The sequence below is a fragment of the Podarcis bocagei genome, assembly GCF_964188305.1.
Source record: "Podarcis bocagei genome assembly, chromosome: 12".
NCBI lineage: Eukaryota > Metazoa > Chordata > Lepidosauria > Squamata > Lacertidae > Podarcis > Podarcis bocagei.
Genome location: NC_138137.1, coordinates 4572381 through 4584879, shown reverse-complemented (window position 1 = coordinate 4584879; position 12499 = coordinate 4572381). Strand labels below are relative to the sequence as shown.

At 42.4% G+C, this 12499-nt stretch overlaps 1 long non-coding RNA gene across 1 annotated transcript; it reads left to right on the top strand.

Annotated features, from left to right (window-relative positions):
• Window positions 1–2383: 2383 nt before the first annotated feature.
• On the top strand, window positions 2384–10794 carry LOC308570439. Its single transcript, XR_014001185.1, has 3 exons — window positions 2384–2530; window positions 2945–2983; window positions 10716–10794. It is a non-coding gene; the product is annotated as an uncharacterized lncRNA (long non-coding RNA).
• Window positions 10795–12499: the final 1705 nt, after the last annotated feature.

Below are 12499 nucleotides of genomic sequence, written 5' to 3'. Positions count from 1 at the left end.
ACTCTGACCCTTGCCCTCTGCTGCCTTACGGAATATATTCAGGGGAAGAAAAGGCTAAGGAGTAAACCCTACACAAATCCGGAGTGGATTCCCTAAGATGACTGGATGGCGCCTTGTACGCCTCCTTCTGACAACTCCTGCAGCCAAGCTGGTGGCAAACGCCTTGATCTGCTTTCCTTTGGAAAACACACTGGTGAGGCCAAGAGAGGGTTTTGTCTGGGCAGCCCAGGATCTCCATACACATTGCCTAGGCTTGTACCCTGGGGAGGTCACTTCAGTGCTGCTAATGCACCTCTCTTGAGGCAGATGGATGCCAACCACTTTTGTGTCATGAATCTGTTCCCTGAGTCTTCTAAGTGCCTAGCTGTGCTGGACCCGGGGGTTAACCCGAGCAACGCGGTCCAGGTCTGGTCCCGAATCCAAGGGTTCCATGAGGAGTCAGTCCAACAGGGCCAAGGTAGGATACCAGGCAAGGGCAGGCACAGGGTCTCAGGCAGGTTCTAGCAAACAGCAATGTTGCTCCCACAACCTGGGCCGGGGTCCAACAGCCTTTTATCTCTGTTGGGGTAGCGGCCGGTCTTGATCCCCCGGTGACTCACCTCCCTGTCTCGCCCAAAGGCGAGCACTCCTCCTGCGAGTACTCAGGTCTCTCCTTCTCTCAGACCTCAGTCTCTGCAGCTCGGGAGACGTTGGTTAGTTAGTAGACGCAGAGGCCGCCTCAGCCTCACCTGACCCAACTGGTAGTGGAGCAGCTGTAAGTGATGGCCCAGCTGAAGGCAACAAGGTAATCCTCGCATCTGGAGCCAGGGCAGGATCAGGCCCCTGACTCGGCCCAGCTGGTGCTTGTTGCAGGGGAACCTGTGCAGACTGGGGCTCTTCAGGATCAGGCCCCAGACTAGGTTCAGATGCCGCCTGAGGCAAAGGATCCAGCGCAGACAGACTCCTCTGTCTCTGAGTCCAAGCCAGAGTCCCAGGACATCACACTAGCAATGTCCCTGCTTGCACAACTGAAATTAGGAATCAGGTATTCCTGGCACATTTGAGCCCCAGGATCTCTCTTCAAAAACAAACCGACAAACCAACACACCTATAGTCTTTGTTTTTGTATGCCTTCAGCTCTGCTTCTGCACCTCTTCATATGCATATATTTTCTATTAGAGGAAAAGGCTGCACAGAAGTCTATGGATTTCTCCAGTCTCCAGGTGTCCAATGGACACACACTGTGCAGAGGTTGACAGGCACGTGCAAAATTCACCCTTACCTATTTGAAGTTACCTGTTAATCACAGCAAGATAGAGATACAAAACGGCTACCTAACTAATCACACTCCTTTCTGCCCTGAGAGTAGGCTCCCAATTTTATATCTATCCACCTTCTCCACATTGGAACTGCACTGAGAATTACTATGAACTTTTACAGGCACTGGTGCTAAAATTCCAGGGCTTCATTGCTCCAGTAGGCTACTGCTGATCAAAAGCTCTTGCCAAAAAGGTATCCCTCCTAGCTGTTGCTGTCCAGTGTTGCAATTTCCCCCTCCTTCATCAGCACTATTCAGTGAGTGTGTTAAGGTGTCGGCATGCCAGTAGTGCCACTCTTATGCTGACCTCACGAAGCCTCTGGTGGTCTGTGATGCTTGTCTTGCGCCCTTTCCCAAGCTGAAATCAAGGCAAGTGCCCATATTGCCGTGTCTAGGCTGGGCATGTGTGGAAGAGCTGTCAGAAGACAGGCCCGTATTTCAAGGCATCCTCCCTTTGGAGGGATGTCCTGCCCAATATCTTTTTAAATATAAGCAGCCATAAGAAGGGAGATCAGGAGCCTTAAAGTTGCCTGTCAACAGCACTGTGGAGCAGACTGAGTTAGCAACCAAGTCACCTTACCACTCACTATTTCCCACTTTGGTGTGATGTTATGCATTTCATTTCCGAGCACAATTCAAAGTGTTGATGCTGACCTTTAAAGCCCTAAACGGCCGGACACTGAGGTCCAGCGCTGAGGGCCTTCTGGTGGTTCCTTCACTGCGAGAAGCCAAGTTATAGGGAACCAGGCAGAGGGCCTTCTCAGTAGTGGCACCCGCCCTGTGGAACGCCCTCCCACCAGATGTCAAAGAGAAGAACAACTACCAGACCTTTAGAAGACATCTGAAGGCAGCCCTGTTTAGGGAAGCTTTTAATGTTTGATGGACTACTGTATTTTAATATTTTGTTGGAAGCTGCCCAGAGTGGCTGGGGAAACCCAGCCAGATGGGCAGGGTATAAATAACAAATTATTATTATTATTATTATTATTATTATTATTATTATTATTATTAATTTATTTAAATTATAGCAATTGTTTCTAAATCTGTACCCATATATCAGCATATAACAATTTTCTACAAATTTGTGCCCTTTTTCAGGGTGATTCATTTCCTCTTCCGGGGCAATGCATAAGTGGCTGCCCTATGTTTTGACACTTGAAGAAGCCCAGCCTAGTGGTCTGATGAAAATGTAACTTCTACGCTCTGATCGTACAGAAACAGCCAGTAATAATGGTAAGAGGCTTCTGATAGCATCTATACTTTTATCATACAAAAGTCGTCCAGGATAATTTTAACAATCTTCTAAGATGGAGGACATGTACCTTTTTGAAACTCTGGGTGGTATATTTCTGAGCTATAGAAATTTGGCAGCACAATATTACCATGTGGCTTAGATCAAGAAGAGCAGGGTCTCACTCCAAAATAATATTTATTTACCCACTCAGCATCCCTTTGAAGTTGTCTGGCAGAACTGCACATTTTAAAAAGATACTGGTAATCTCTTTACAATAGTATGTGGCAACATTTGACTGGAATGTTGGCACTCCATTAATTACATGATTTATGGGACAGCCCTGGGAGTACATTTTAAACTATCTCTTTAAGCTAAAATGTAGGCTAAAAATGTGTTTTTCTTTCTTTCCTTAGTATCAAGACTAAGAATGTTCCAGAGAAAGCCATGCAAACGTAAGTCTAGAAATATTTCTGTTTGTTAGGGAGTCTGATTGTTTTCGTATTACAGTTATAGTATGCAGCATGTATTAAGGCAATTGGGCATTCAAGTCTCTGCAAGCCAATATGGATTTGATAGAGGTTACAAATCATTTTCTTTAAACACATGATTGAAAAATAGTTGATGTCCCTTCAGATGTCAAGGAAATAAACAACCGTCTGACTTTTAGAAGACATCTGAAGCAAGCCCTGTATCGGGAAATTTTTTTATGTCTAATGTTTTACAATTTTTTATGTGCTGTAAGCCGCCTAGAGTGGCTGGGGAAACCCAGCTAGATGGACATGATATAAATAATAAAATTGTTGTTGCTGTTTCAGGAATTTATTAGGTGGCTTGCATAGAATTGGAACCTATAATTATTCAAACCCTGCAAACCTTCACCTTGCATATTGTGGTCAAGGTGTTATTGGCCTTTAGTTTGTTTCTAGTTAGGGGTGTTTCATCCACTCATGTTCATCACTTGGTGGCTGAACCTTCAGTTGTTGACCAGCATGTTCGAAATAATCATTTTCATATCACAGTGTTTTTTTCCAAATGATTCACACATTCAGCTGCAATTCCAGAACGCAAAATCCACAGGAGCATCATTTATGCAGGATGTGGGGACTGTTTCCAGTTTCTGACCACATGTAGCCAGCACACTTTTGCTATAGTTAAAGTTCCTATTCTTAGAAATAATTAAATGGGCCCATGGCATTGTTGAGAAAGCTATGCTCGTCTAGGTATTGATGGACTAACAACTCCCATCAGCCCCAGCCAATATGAGTTGTAGTCCAACCAGACACAGATGGTTACAGGTTCCCCCGCCCTGGCCTATGCACTTGGTATAGGGGGCAAAGCCACAAATCCCATTGCTTCAAAAAGTGGTGACTGCTGGAGATGGGATAATGTGATCCTATTTATAATGCGGGAGTAAAAGTAACCACAAATATTCATAATAAAATAAACTGTGGTTTGTTTGCTTGCTTGTTTGTTTTTTCAATTTAATTGATTTTAAGCATACCCAAAAATGAACTGCAACATTTATGCAAATTATACCCCATCCCTATTCCCCAGATTAAATGTGGCATTAATTGTATGATTAATTGCATAATTAGTTGCATACTTGCAATTAAATGCTTAATTTCTAGGGAAACTCCCATTGGCTTACTGGGTAGTATTCAAATATTTTTTGCTCAAAGTAGACCAGTTAAAAACAATGGACCTCACTTAGTCATGTTCATTAATTTCAGTGGGTCTACTCTGCGTAAAACATAGTTGAATACCCCCCACTGTCTGCGCATCATGGTCTCAGTCCTTGTCCCACCACCCCGGCTGTTATTTAAAAAGGAAAACCTAGGCCCATTAATTGAAAACATGCAATTCTCAATTAATGCCCCTTCAAATTTGACCCTTTGTATACTATTACCTCTGTAAACATCATCATCATCATCCTATCTCACTGGGGTTTTTTTTAGTGAATAATAAATAGTGGGAGGGAGAAGAACCTATGAATATCCTGTAGCTCTTCCTGGTTGCTTGGGATAGGATCAAGTATAAAGTGAAATTGAAATATACTTGGAGTCGAGAGTGAATTTCATGCTCTTTATTCAGCTCATAGTGGTGAGGAGGAATGGAAGTTCCCCCCAAATATCTGCTTTATATACATTATTTACACAATGGGCTGCACGTGATTGGCTAATTCCGGGATTCTCCTGTAGGCCAATCAGGTTGTGGATTCACTTCCACCTGGAGCTGGGTTGGGTGGCTCCTGCGGACCAATCATACTGCTGCATTGTTCTGGGACCAATCAGACTGCTGCATTTTGGATCCTATTCAACTCAGTACATAACAGAAATCATTAAATGAGTTTCTTTTTCAAGCTTTCTGCCTGAAATATGTCCGAAAATTAGGGTACATGAGAAATGTACAAGTTTCGGTTTTCAATCAAATTCGACAGAAGGTTTAATTCTGTGGTGAGCCATCCCCTTTAAATTCAAATTATTTCTGTTTACCTCTGTTCTCTGGCCCCGATCCTGATGAATTCCTGTCCCTGTTTTGCAACACACCCTGCTTCCCTGCTTGACAGGATGAGAGTAAATGATTCCCATGTAACCTGGGAAAACCACTCAGGCAATAAACCTTCCATCAAAGAATAGGGGCTTTACAAGTATCCAGGGCCATCGCAATTCTAATTTTTGAGAGGGTATGTGTCTGAAGCTCTCGCCAAGACACACAGAAGAAAAGTTTCTTAGGTGTTCATATTACATTCAAAATCTCTTGCAGTGCAGATAGCACAACCAGCCTATTCCCATGGTTGTTTTGCTTTATAATGTGGTAATAGCACCATATTTTGTGCCTGGGGAAATTTAAAGCTACCAGGTAGACGTTGCTATATACCCCAGGGATCTTTCTCATAGCAAGAAGTAGGTTTAGTTTTCAGGATTTCTAACAAAAGGTACAAATAAATACATTTCCCATTAAGCTTGAGGTTTTTTTAGAGGGACAATTCAGTGAGACCTGCACGAATGAAATACTTTTAGGACCTCAGACCCCATTTCTTTATTTCCATCACTTTTTACTCGGTGAGCGTTTTGGTAGGAAATCCTGCAGTGAGAGGCTGAAACCTTTGTTGGCCTTTTAAATGAAAAACAAATCAAAGCTTTCTCTCCACACATTCCAGAGAGGCGTGCTTTGTTTGTTTCTTGACCTTCAGGACTGGGCTCCCATGGTGAATCCAACGTAGCAGTCATCTCTGACAGTTTCTCTGACATAGCAGTTACAACTTCTGCATATCCCTCAAAGACAGCATCTCTCACCCACCCTTCTTGCCTGAAGCCCTGGATTTTCAAATATGCATTGATATAATATGCATATTTTAGGCAGGTCACTGCTATTGCCAACTTTCTTTACCACTGCTAAGTGACTTTATCGCATTATCAGAAAACATTATCCAAACCTCTATAGCTGTCTGTACTTGACAAGGCTGTGTTGAATGATTAATGCTAACTTCGGAAGCTTTGCACTATTTAAATTTTCTGCATAAAAGGATATAGGGATACATATCTCATCTGCATGATCCACTTGATCCAGAAGATTGCTGACAGGAGCGAGGCCTTGTCAGCATAGAACTCCTGTGCTCAGAGGTCTGCCCTGGTGGCCCATTTGCCAAGTTCAAGGTGGTTCTAGTAGCATAAATCCCTTCACAACTTGGGGCCGGTTGGCCTACGAGATTGCCTTACTCCACATGTGCCCCCTCGACTGCTCTGCTTGGCAGAATTGGCACTACTGCGGCTGCCGCCTAATACTCGTTCTGCAGGTGTGAGGACGGTCGTTCAGCGTGACAGAGCCTGCCCTTTGGAACTCCCTGCCTCTTGAGATCAAGCGGGCGTCTTCACTGTATTCTTTTCTGTTGCTGCTAAACAAATTCCTGTTTAGGCAAGTCTACCCAGCAGCTTAGAAAGTAGGAGGTAATTTAAATCTGTTTTAGTATTTTAACTTTTTTTTTTATCCTTTAGTAGACTGCTTTGAGGGTTTATTTTTTCTTCAACCAAGTACAGTGGTACCTCTGATTAAGTACTTAATTCGTTCTGGAGGTCCGTTCTTAACCTGAAACTGTTCTTAACCTGAAGCACCACTTTAGCTAATGGGGCCTCCTGCTGCTGCCATGCCGCTGGAGCACAATTTCTGTTCTCATCCTGAAGCAAAGTTCTTAACCTGAAGCACTATTTCTGGGTTAGCAGAGTCTGTAACCTGAAGCGTATGTAACCTGAAGCGCCTGTAACCCGAGGTACCACTGTAGCGCATACATTTTATGAAATAAATAAATAAATGAAGAAGAAGAAAAAGAATAAGAAGAATATTGATTTTCTGTCAGCCTTCCTGATGCTGTTTGAGTAGCAATTTTCCTATAAGGCAACTATCTAACACATTGTAATTTGGTAATTTCACAGAAGAATTTCAGGACTGAAAGGGAAGTTGCTGCTGGGCTACTTGTATTCCTTTCAGTGCTAGGCATATCTTCCCACCCCATATAAACTCTCATGACACTAGCAAAGAGGAAGCGAGAACTGACTGCTGTCTAAATTATTTCTCCTTTTACCAGAATAATGTTTCTACAGCTCTGCTATTGCTCGATCAAGGATAAACAGAAAGTTTCCAGTTCTAAGACATTCTTTTGGAAATGTGCAGCCAGCTGGCGAGGCAAATTATATTCTTTCGGATTGTGAATTAATAGGGCACCATAACATTTCAAGCATGTTAGAGAATCAGTGTGCTTTCTGGGACACTGGAGCAGTGCAGCCCTATTATAACTGACTTTGCAAAACTAAGCTACACTGAGTTCAAGGTGATTTACTCCTTGGTCAGCGGGCATAGGATTGGAACTCAAGACACAGTGAGCATTGCCAGATCAACAATAGTTTCCAAGGGTCTCCAGAGAGAAGTCTTCCTCAATCTTGTTAATCTGATACCATTTTTCTGGATATTAAGTTCTGGATATTAAGTTGTGTGGAATAGAATCCTATTGCGCTCAGTGAGACAGTTCTGAATAAACATGCATATGATTGAGCTGGTTAAGCATATGTCTGGGAAAGTCTGTGACATTAATGATGAATCAGGACCAAATATTAATAATTTCTAGAAGGGGTGTTATTGACTATAGGATTCAGTTTAGTGCTTTGGAAAACAGCCCTCCTCAGTTTGAGGCACCAATTAAGCTCAGGGTCCTCCAAATCTACTCCGCGCCCCCAGTTCACTCCTTGGAAGTTAAAAAATGACTAACCTTTTTTCCTTTTGGCAGAAGTAGGTTAATTTTGCATGCAAACTAATTTAGGGGCATTTGTGCTCAACACCTTTAAAGTTACATTTTTAAAGGACAACTTTTTTCTACTATTTTAATGTAGAATTGGATGAAATTTGCAGGCCATGTAAATTTTTCTGAGGGCATGAATCCTGTCAAATATCATAAGGATGGCTGAGATTTTTCCACAGGGGCAGACAGTTTTTGGGTTGGATTTTTGAGGATTCTTCCAAATCTGATGCTTACCCCTAATTTCAGGCCTTCATTGAAATGATAAATCTGAATATGAGATGGCAAAAACAAAACTCAAACCTTAGGTGGCTTTCAGTGCCAACTCAGTACTCCTTCCCCGTTTCAAAAAGTTATGTATTGGTCTTGCACTCTGCAATGGATATATTACTTGCATATTTCTCCCTCAAGAATTGTGGTTACCATTAGCAACCCAACTCCGACAAAAACAGTAGGGTGGAAGGAAAGCTGAAGTAATAAGTTTTTCAAATCTCTCTAATGTATTTTTCTAAATAGAATCTTTCACACTGTGAAGCTTTTAAAAGCCCTTAAGATGCCTGAGCTGCCTGCGAAACCTCAAACAGCCACAATGTTTGCTTATCCGTAATAATTATCACTTAATATGTGGTTTGGCTCTACACTCTCCCAGTCTTATATAGATACATTGGTTTATTTCACTTATGGCTCTTGTGGCACAAGAAAGCCATCAATGAAATAAATGTATCTGTATAAGACTAGGGAAATGTTTAAGACATATGGTATGTTTTTGCTGATAGCTCCACGCAACACCCCACTCATGGGATTCCTGAAGCCAAATGAGAAATGGTTCAGTGTTGTTATTATCAAATATTCTGCCCAAAGTTGTGGTCCTTCAGCTTCAAAAGAGATAGGAGAAGAATGAATTTACCTCTTAAAGGATAGTCATGGCTAGACAGGGTGGATAAGGGACGACGTCATGGCTCCGTTAGAATGAATAGATGAGATTCTTACTGATTTCAGAGGAGCTGGAATACAGCAAAGTTGCTTTTTTTTATTTACTTTTCTATTTTCTGGCATTCTTAGGGAAAGTAGTCTTGAGAACCTAGCTTGTTCACAAAGTGGTTATCAGTTTTAAGGAGGCTTCTGGCTCAGCGTAAAGTTGAATTGTAGTTGGCATCAGTTTGTGAACATTGCACCCCGCTGTGATTTGGTGTAGCCTGGTCCCATCTTTAGTTGAAATATTTATATTTAAGCATTAAAGCATATTTAAGATTCCCCCCTTTTTCAGGGGATGGGGTCAAGAACTCAGAACCAGAAGGGGAAGGACAAGCAGAGCCAGACGTGGCAGTGCTTCCACCAGATGAGGCCTGTGGGGTCAGGGACCCTCTGGCCTGAGGACGCGGCCCTGCCATCTGCAGCCTCAGAGGACTCGACTGCAGACCAGTGAAACTAGGGGCTGCCCCGCAGTAGATGACTGAAGTGTGGGATGGGTTTTTATGGGCAGGAGAGGATATCTTAATTGCAATTTATCCCTCCAGGTGCCCATGTGTGTGAGCTGAACAGAGTTTCAAAATCCCATCCTTGGAAGCAAAATTAAAAGCATAGGAATTAAGCTGTAAAACCTTGTTTTGAACAAGTCCAGCCATGAAGTAAGCTGGCTTCCCTTTCTTATCCCACTTAACAAAGAATCAGTGGTGTAGCAAGGTCAGGTGGTACCCGGTGCAGAAAATTTCTTGTCACCCCCTGCATTGAAATCTAGTTGGACTCCCAAGAGGCTGTGATCTACCCGTTGTCATTGCCAGGAGTTGTTCAGCTTTTTTAAGGGAAGGATTGACCATTGAGCTTTTCTTAGGGGAGGATTAGCCAACGTTTTTGAGCTTTTTGGGGGCTTACAGGGTTTGGGTCCTGAGTTTAGGGAGCTCCTGCTTCTATCCTTCCCGCCACCCTCTGCTTGTTTGCTCGCCTGCCTCCTTCCTGTCCTCTCCCTGCCTGCCTGCCTCCTTCAGCAGCCAAGGAGCGCGGAGCTGTAAAAACGGCGCAGCTCCCCCCTTCCCCCGACGGTTCACAGTAGGCGGGATTTGTGGGCGTGTGACGCACAGAATGTCACCCTCCTTGGTGATGACATCCGGTCGGGTCCACACTCACCTTGCTCCGCCCCTGCAAAGAATCAGGCAACAACTTGGGAATTAAGTTTAAAACTTTAACATGCTCTTTCATTGGTTCACAGCAATGGCAGCAGTAAAAACTATGTAGGCAAAATACTACTAAAACCAGCTTCAGGCATGTGCTTAAAGCTGGAGCAAGCACAGGCAGGTCTGTATCCAATGCTAGTCAAAGCAAGAGAGAGAGGGTCAGGAAGTCCTGTCTGCTCCTTCCTCTCCAGAGGAGGAGGGGAAGTGACCTCACACAGAGCCTTCTCTACCAATTGTATTTCTATGGTCTGAGTATCTGCCTATCAGCAATACAGCTATGGATTTGGCCTCTTCTCATGCTACCTAGCAAGAATTTGCATTTGTTAGGTTTGGCTGCTCATCTCCCACCTAAAGCAACAGTATTGCTGTGTCCTTGCAGAACAGGTGGGGCGACTTCAGTATTGCAAGGGTGCCTTTTAAATACCTGGAATCCTGTGCTCCATCGGTGTTCTAAATCTACTAAGCAGGTATGCATCTTCCTGTTGCTGCTGTGGTTGTTTTGCTGCCTGCTGGCACGTTGAGAGGGGGCTCCGTTGACTATGGCAGTGGTGGGGAGGATATAGAAATCTATTCTTGCTTTGCTGCAGGCCCTACAACAGGGATTGATTCCAAGTTGTTTAGAGAAGGGAGAGCACCATTCAAGTCATAAACATCATCATCGTTATTATTATTATTATTATTATCATCATCATCATCATCATCATCATCATCATCATCTCCTCATAGCCTCCTAATTTTGAGAAGCTGGTAGATGCCATTCAGCCTCACTAGTTTGGGTCAGCAATGTTCAACCACTACTTTGGTGAGTTGTCTTTTATGTATTTTCTGTGTGTTTCCCTTGTATTTCTATTTTATTTTCTATTCCATAAAGATAGTAACAAAATACTAGCCAGACAGAATTAAGTTTGTCTTTTTATTTGTGCCTATGCATGTGAGTGACTGACAGTAGTAATTCAGAATTATTTCTGGATTCAGCTCTCTTTTGCTGTCTACCTACTCCACACCAGCATACCAGCAGCAGACAACAAGCAAGACTTAAAAATGTCCAGAAAGGAAGTTTTTCAAATGTTTTTTACTGCCCAAAATAACCTGAATGGGTGTTTCCATATTTGAACAATTTAATGTTCCTCTCTTTTCTTTTTCTGCCCTTTTGGAATTGGCTGACCTTTTGCAGCAGCCATATTATGCCTGGTGTCATTGGCACTTTCTCAAATTTCTAAATATGCCCAGGGACACCAAAATGTTTATGACCTCTTTATTATTAAGTGGTTGCCGCTTAGATGTTAATTGCAAACACCATTATGTTACAGTGCCTTGGAAAAGCGTTTCTTCAGTTCCTAAAACTCTCCAGGAAGGCAAATTATCACATTTTTACTGACTTAATAACTTGCCTTGAGCTTTCTGTGTGACACCTGAGGTGTATTATGTCTGGACGGAGTCCGATGTAGTCCCTTGGGTTTCTTATACTGTCTCCTAAATTTCCATCTCCATTTCATATCCGTAGTCCATAATTGCACATTCATCATAATATAAGGGAAACTGATCTATGTGGAGCCATAGTCCAGCAGGTTTAAGATGGAATTTTATCCTGGATATTAAGCTTCTCATAGTGACAAAGTCAGAGACAGGTACAATTACGGCTGTGTTACAGCAGCAGGCTCTGAGCGCCATGCTTTCAGGTGATCTTTGAAGCAGTGCCTACTGACACAGAACTTGTTAATACACACAGGTTTTTGTATGATGGGGAACCCCACAAAAAGCAAGGGAGATTGAGCACACAAGAGGCCATGCTAGACTAGGGCCCACCTTCACAATCTCACCCGCCTCTCTCCATGCTTCCAGTGCGTAACTTAGTCTTTTTTCTTCTTTCTTCAGATTAAGTGTAGGTTTCTTTTTTATTTTTTTAATCATTTTTATTTGATTTTACAAATGCAAATTAGTTACAATGCCAAATGCATATCCATGAGATGAGATTTCTCCAAATCTCATGACTTCCCCTCATCCCATCCATGGGTCCTATTGTCAACATTTTCAGCTGCATATTATTTCATAGTCTACAGTATTTTGTATCTATCCATTTTGTCCATGGTATCTGTTACATTACAAGTGAGGTTAAAATCCTGCTAATGTTTTCATCTGCTTACAATGGTCTCCTAAATAAATTTAAAATTTCCCCCATTCTTTCTTAAAGATTTTGCCTTCTTGGTTTCCGAGCTTTCCAGTCAGTTTTGCCATTTCAGCGTAGTCTGCTGTTGTCGCATACATAAAAAGTCTTTTCTGCTCCTTTGGGATGTGAGAACCTAAAGGTAAAGGTAAAGGGACCCCGGAAGTACCTACAATTCATAATTAAAAAGCTTCAGGTTAATGTTGTTGTTTACAAAAGTTACCTTTTGAAGGTACTTTATTTTTCTTTACATTTCCAGCAGGTATTTGTACTTGTTTTATACATTTTTGCTAATTTACTAGGAGTTAAATACCACCAGTACATCATTTTCATATAGTTTTCTTTC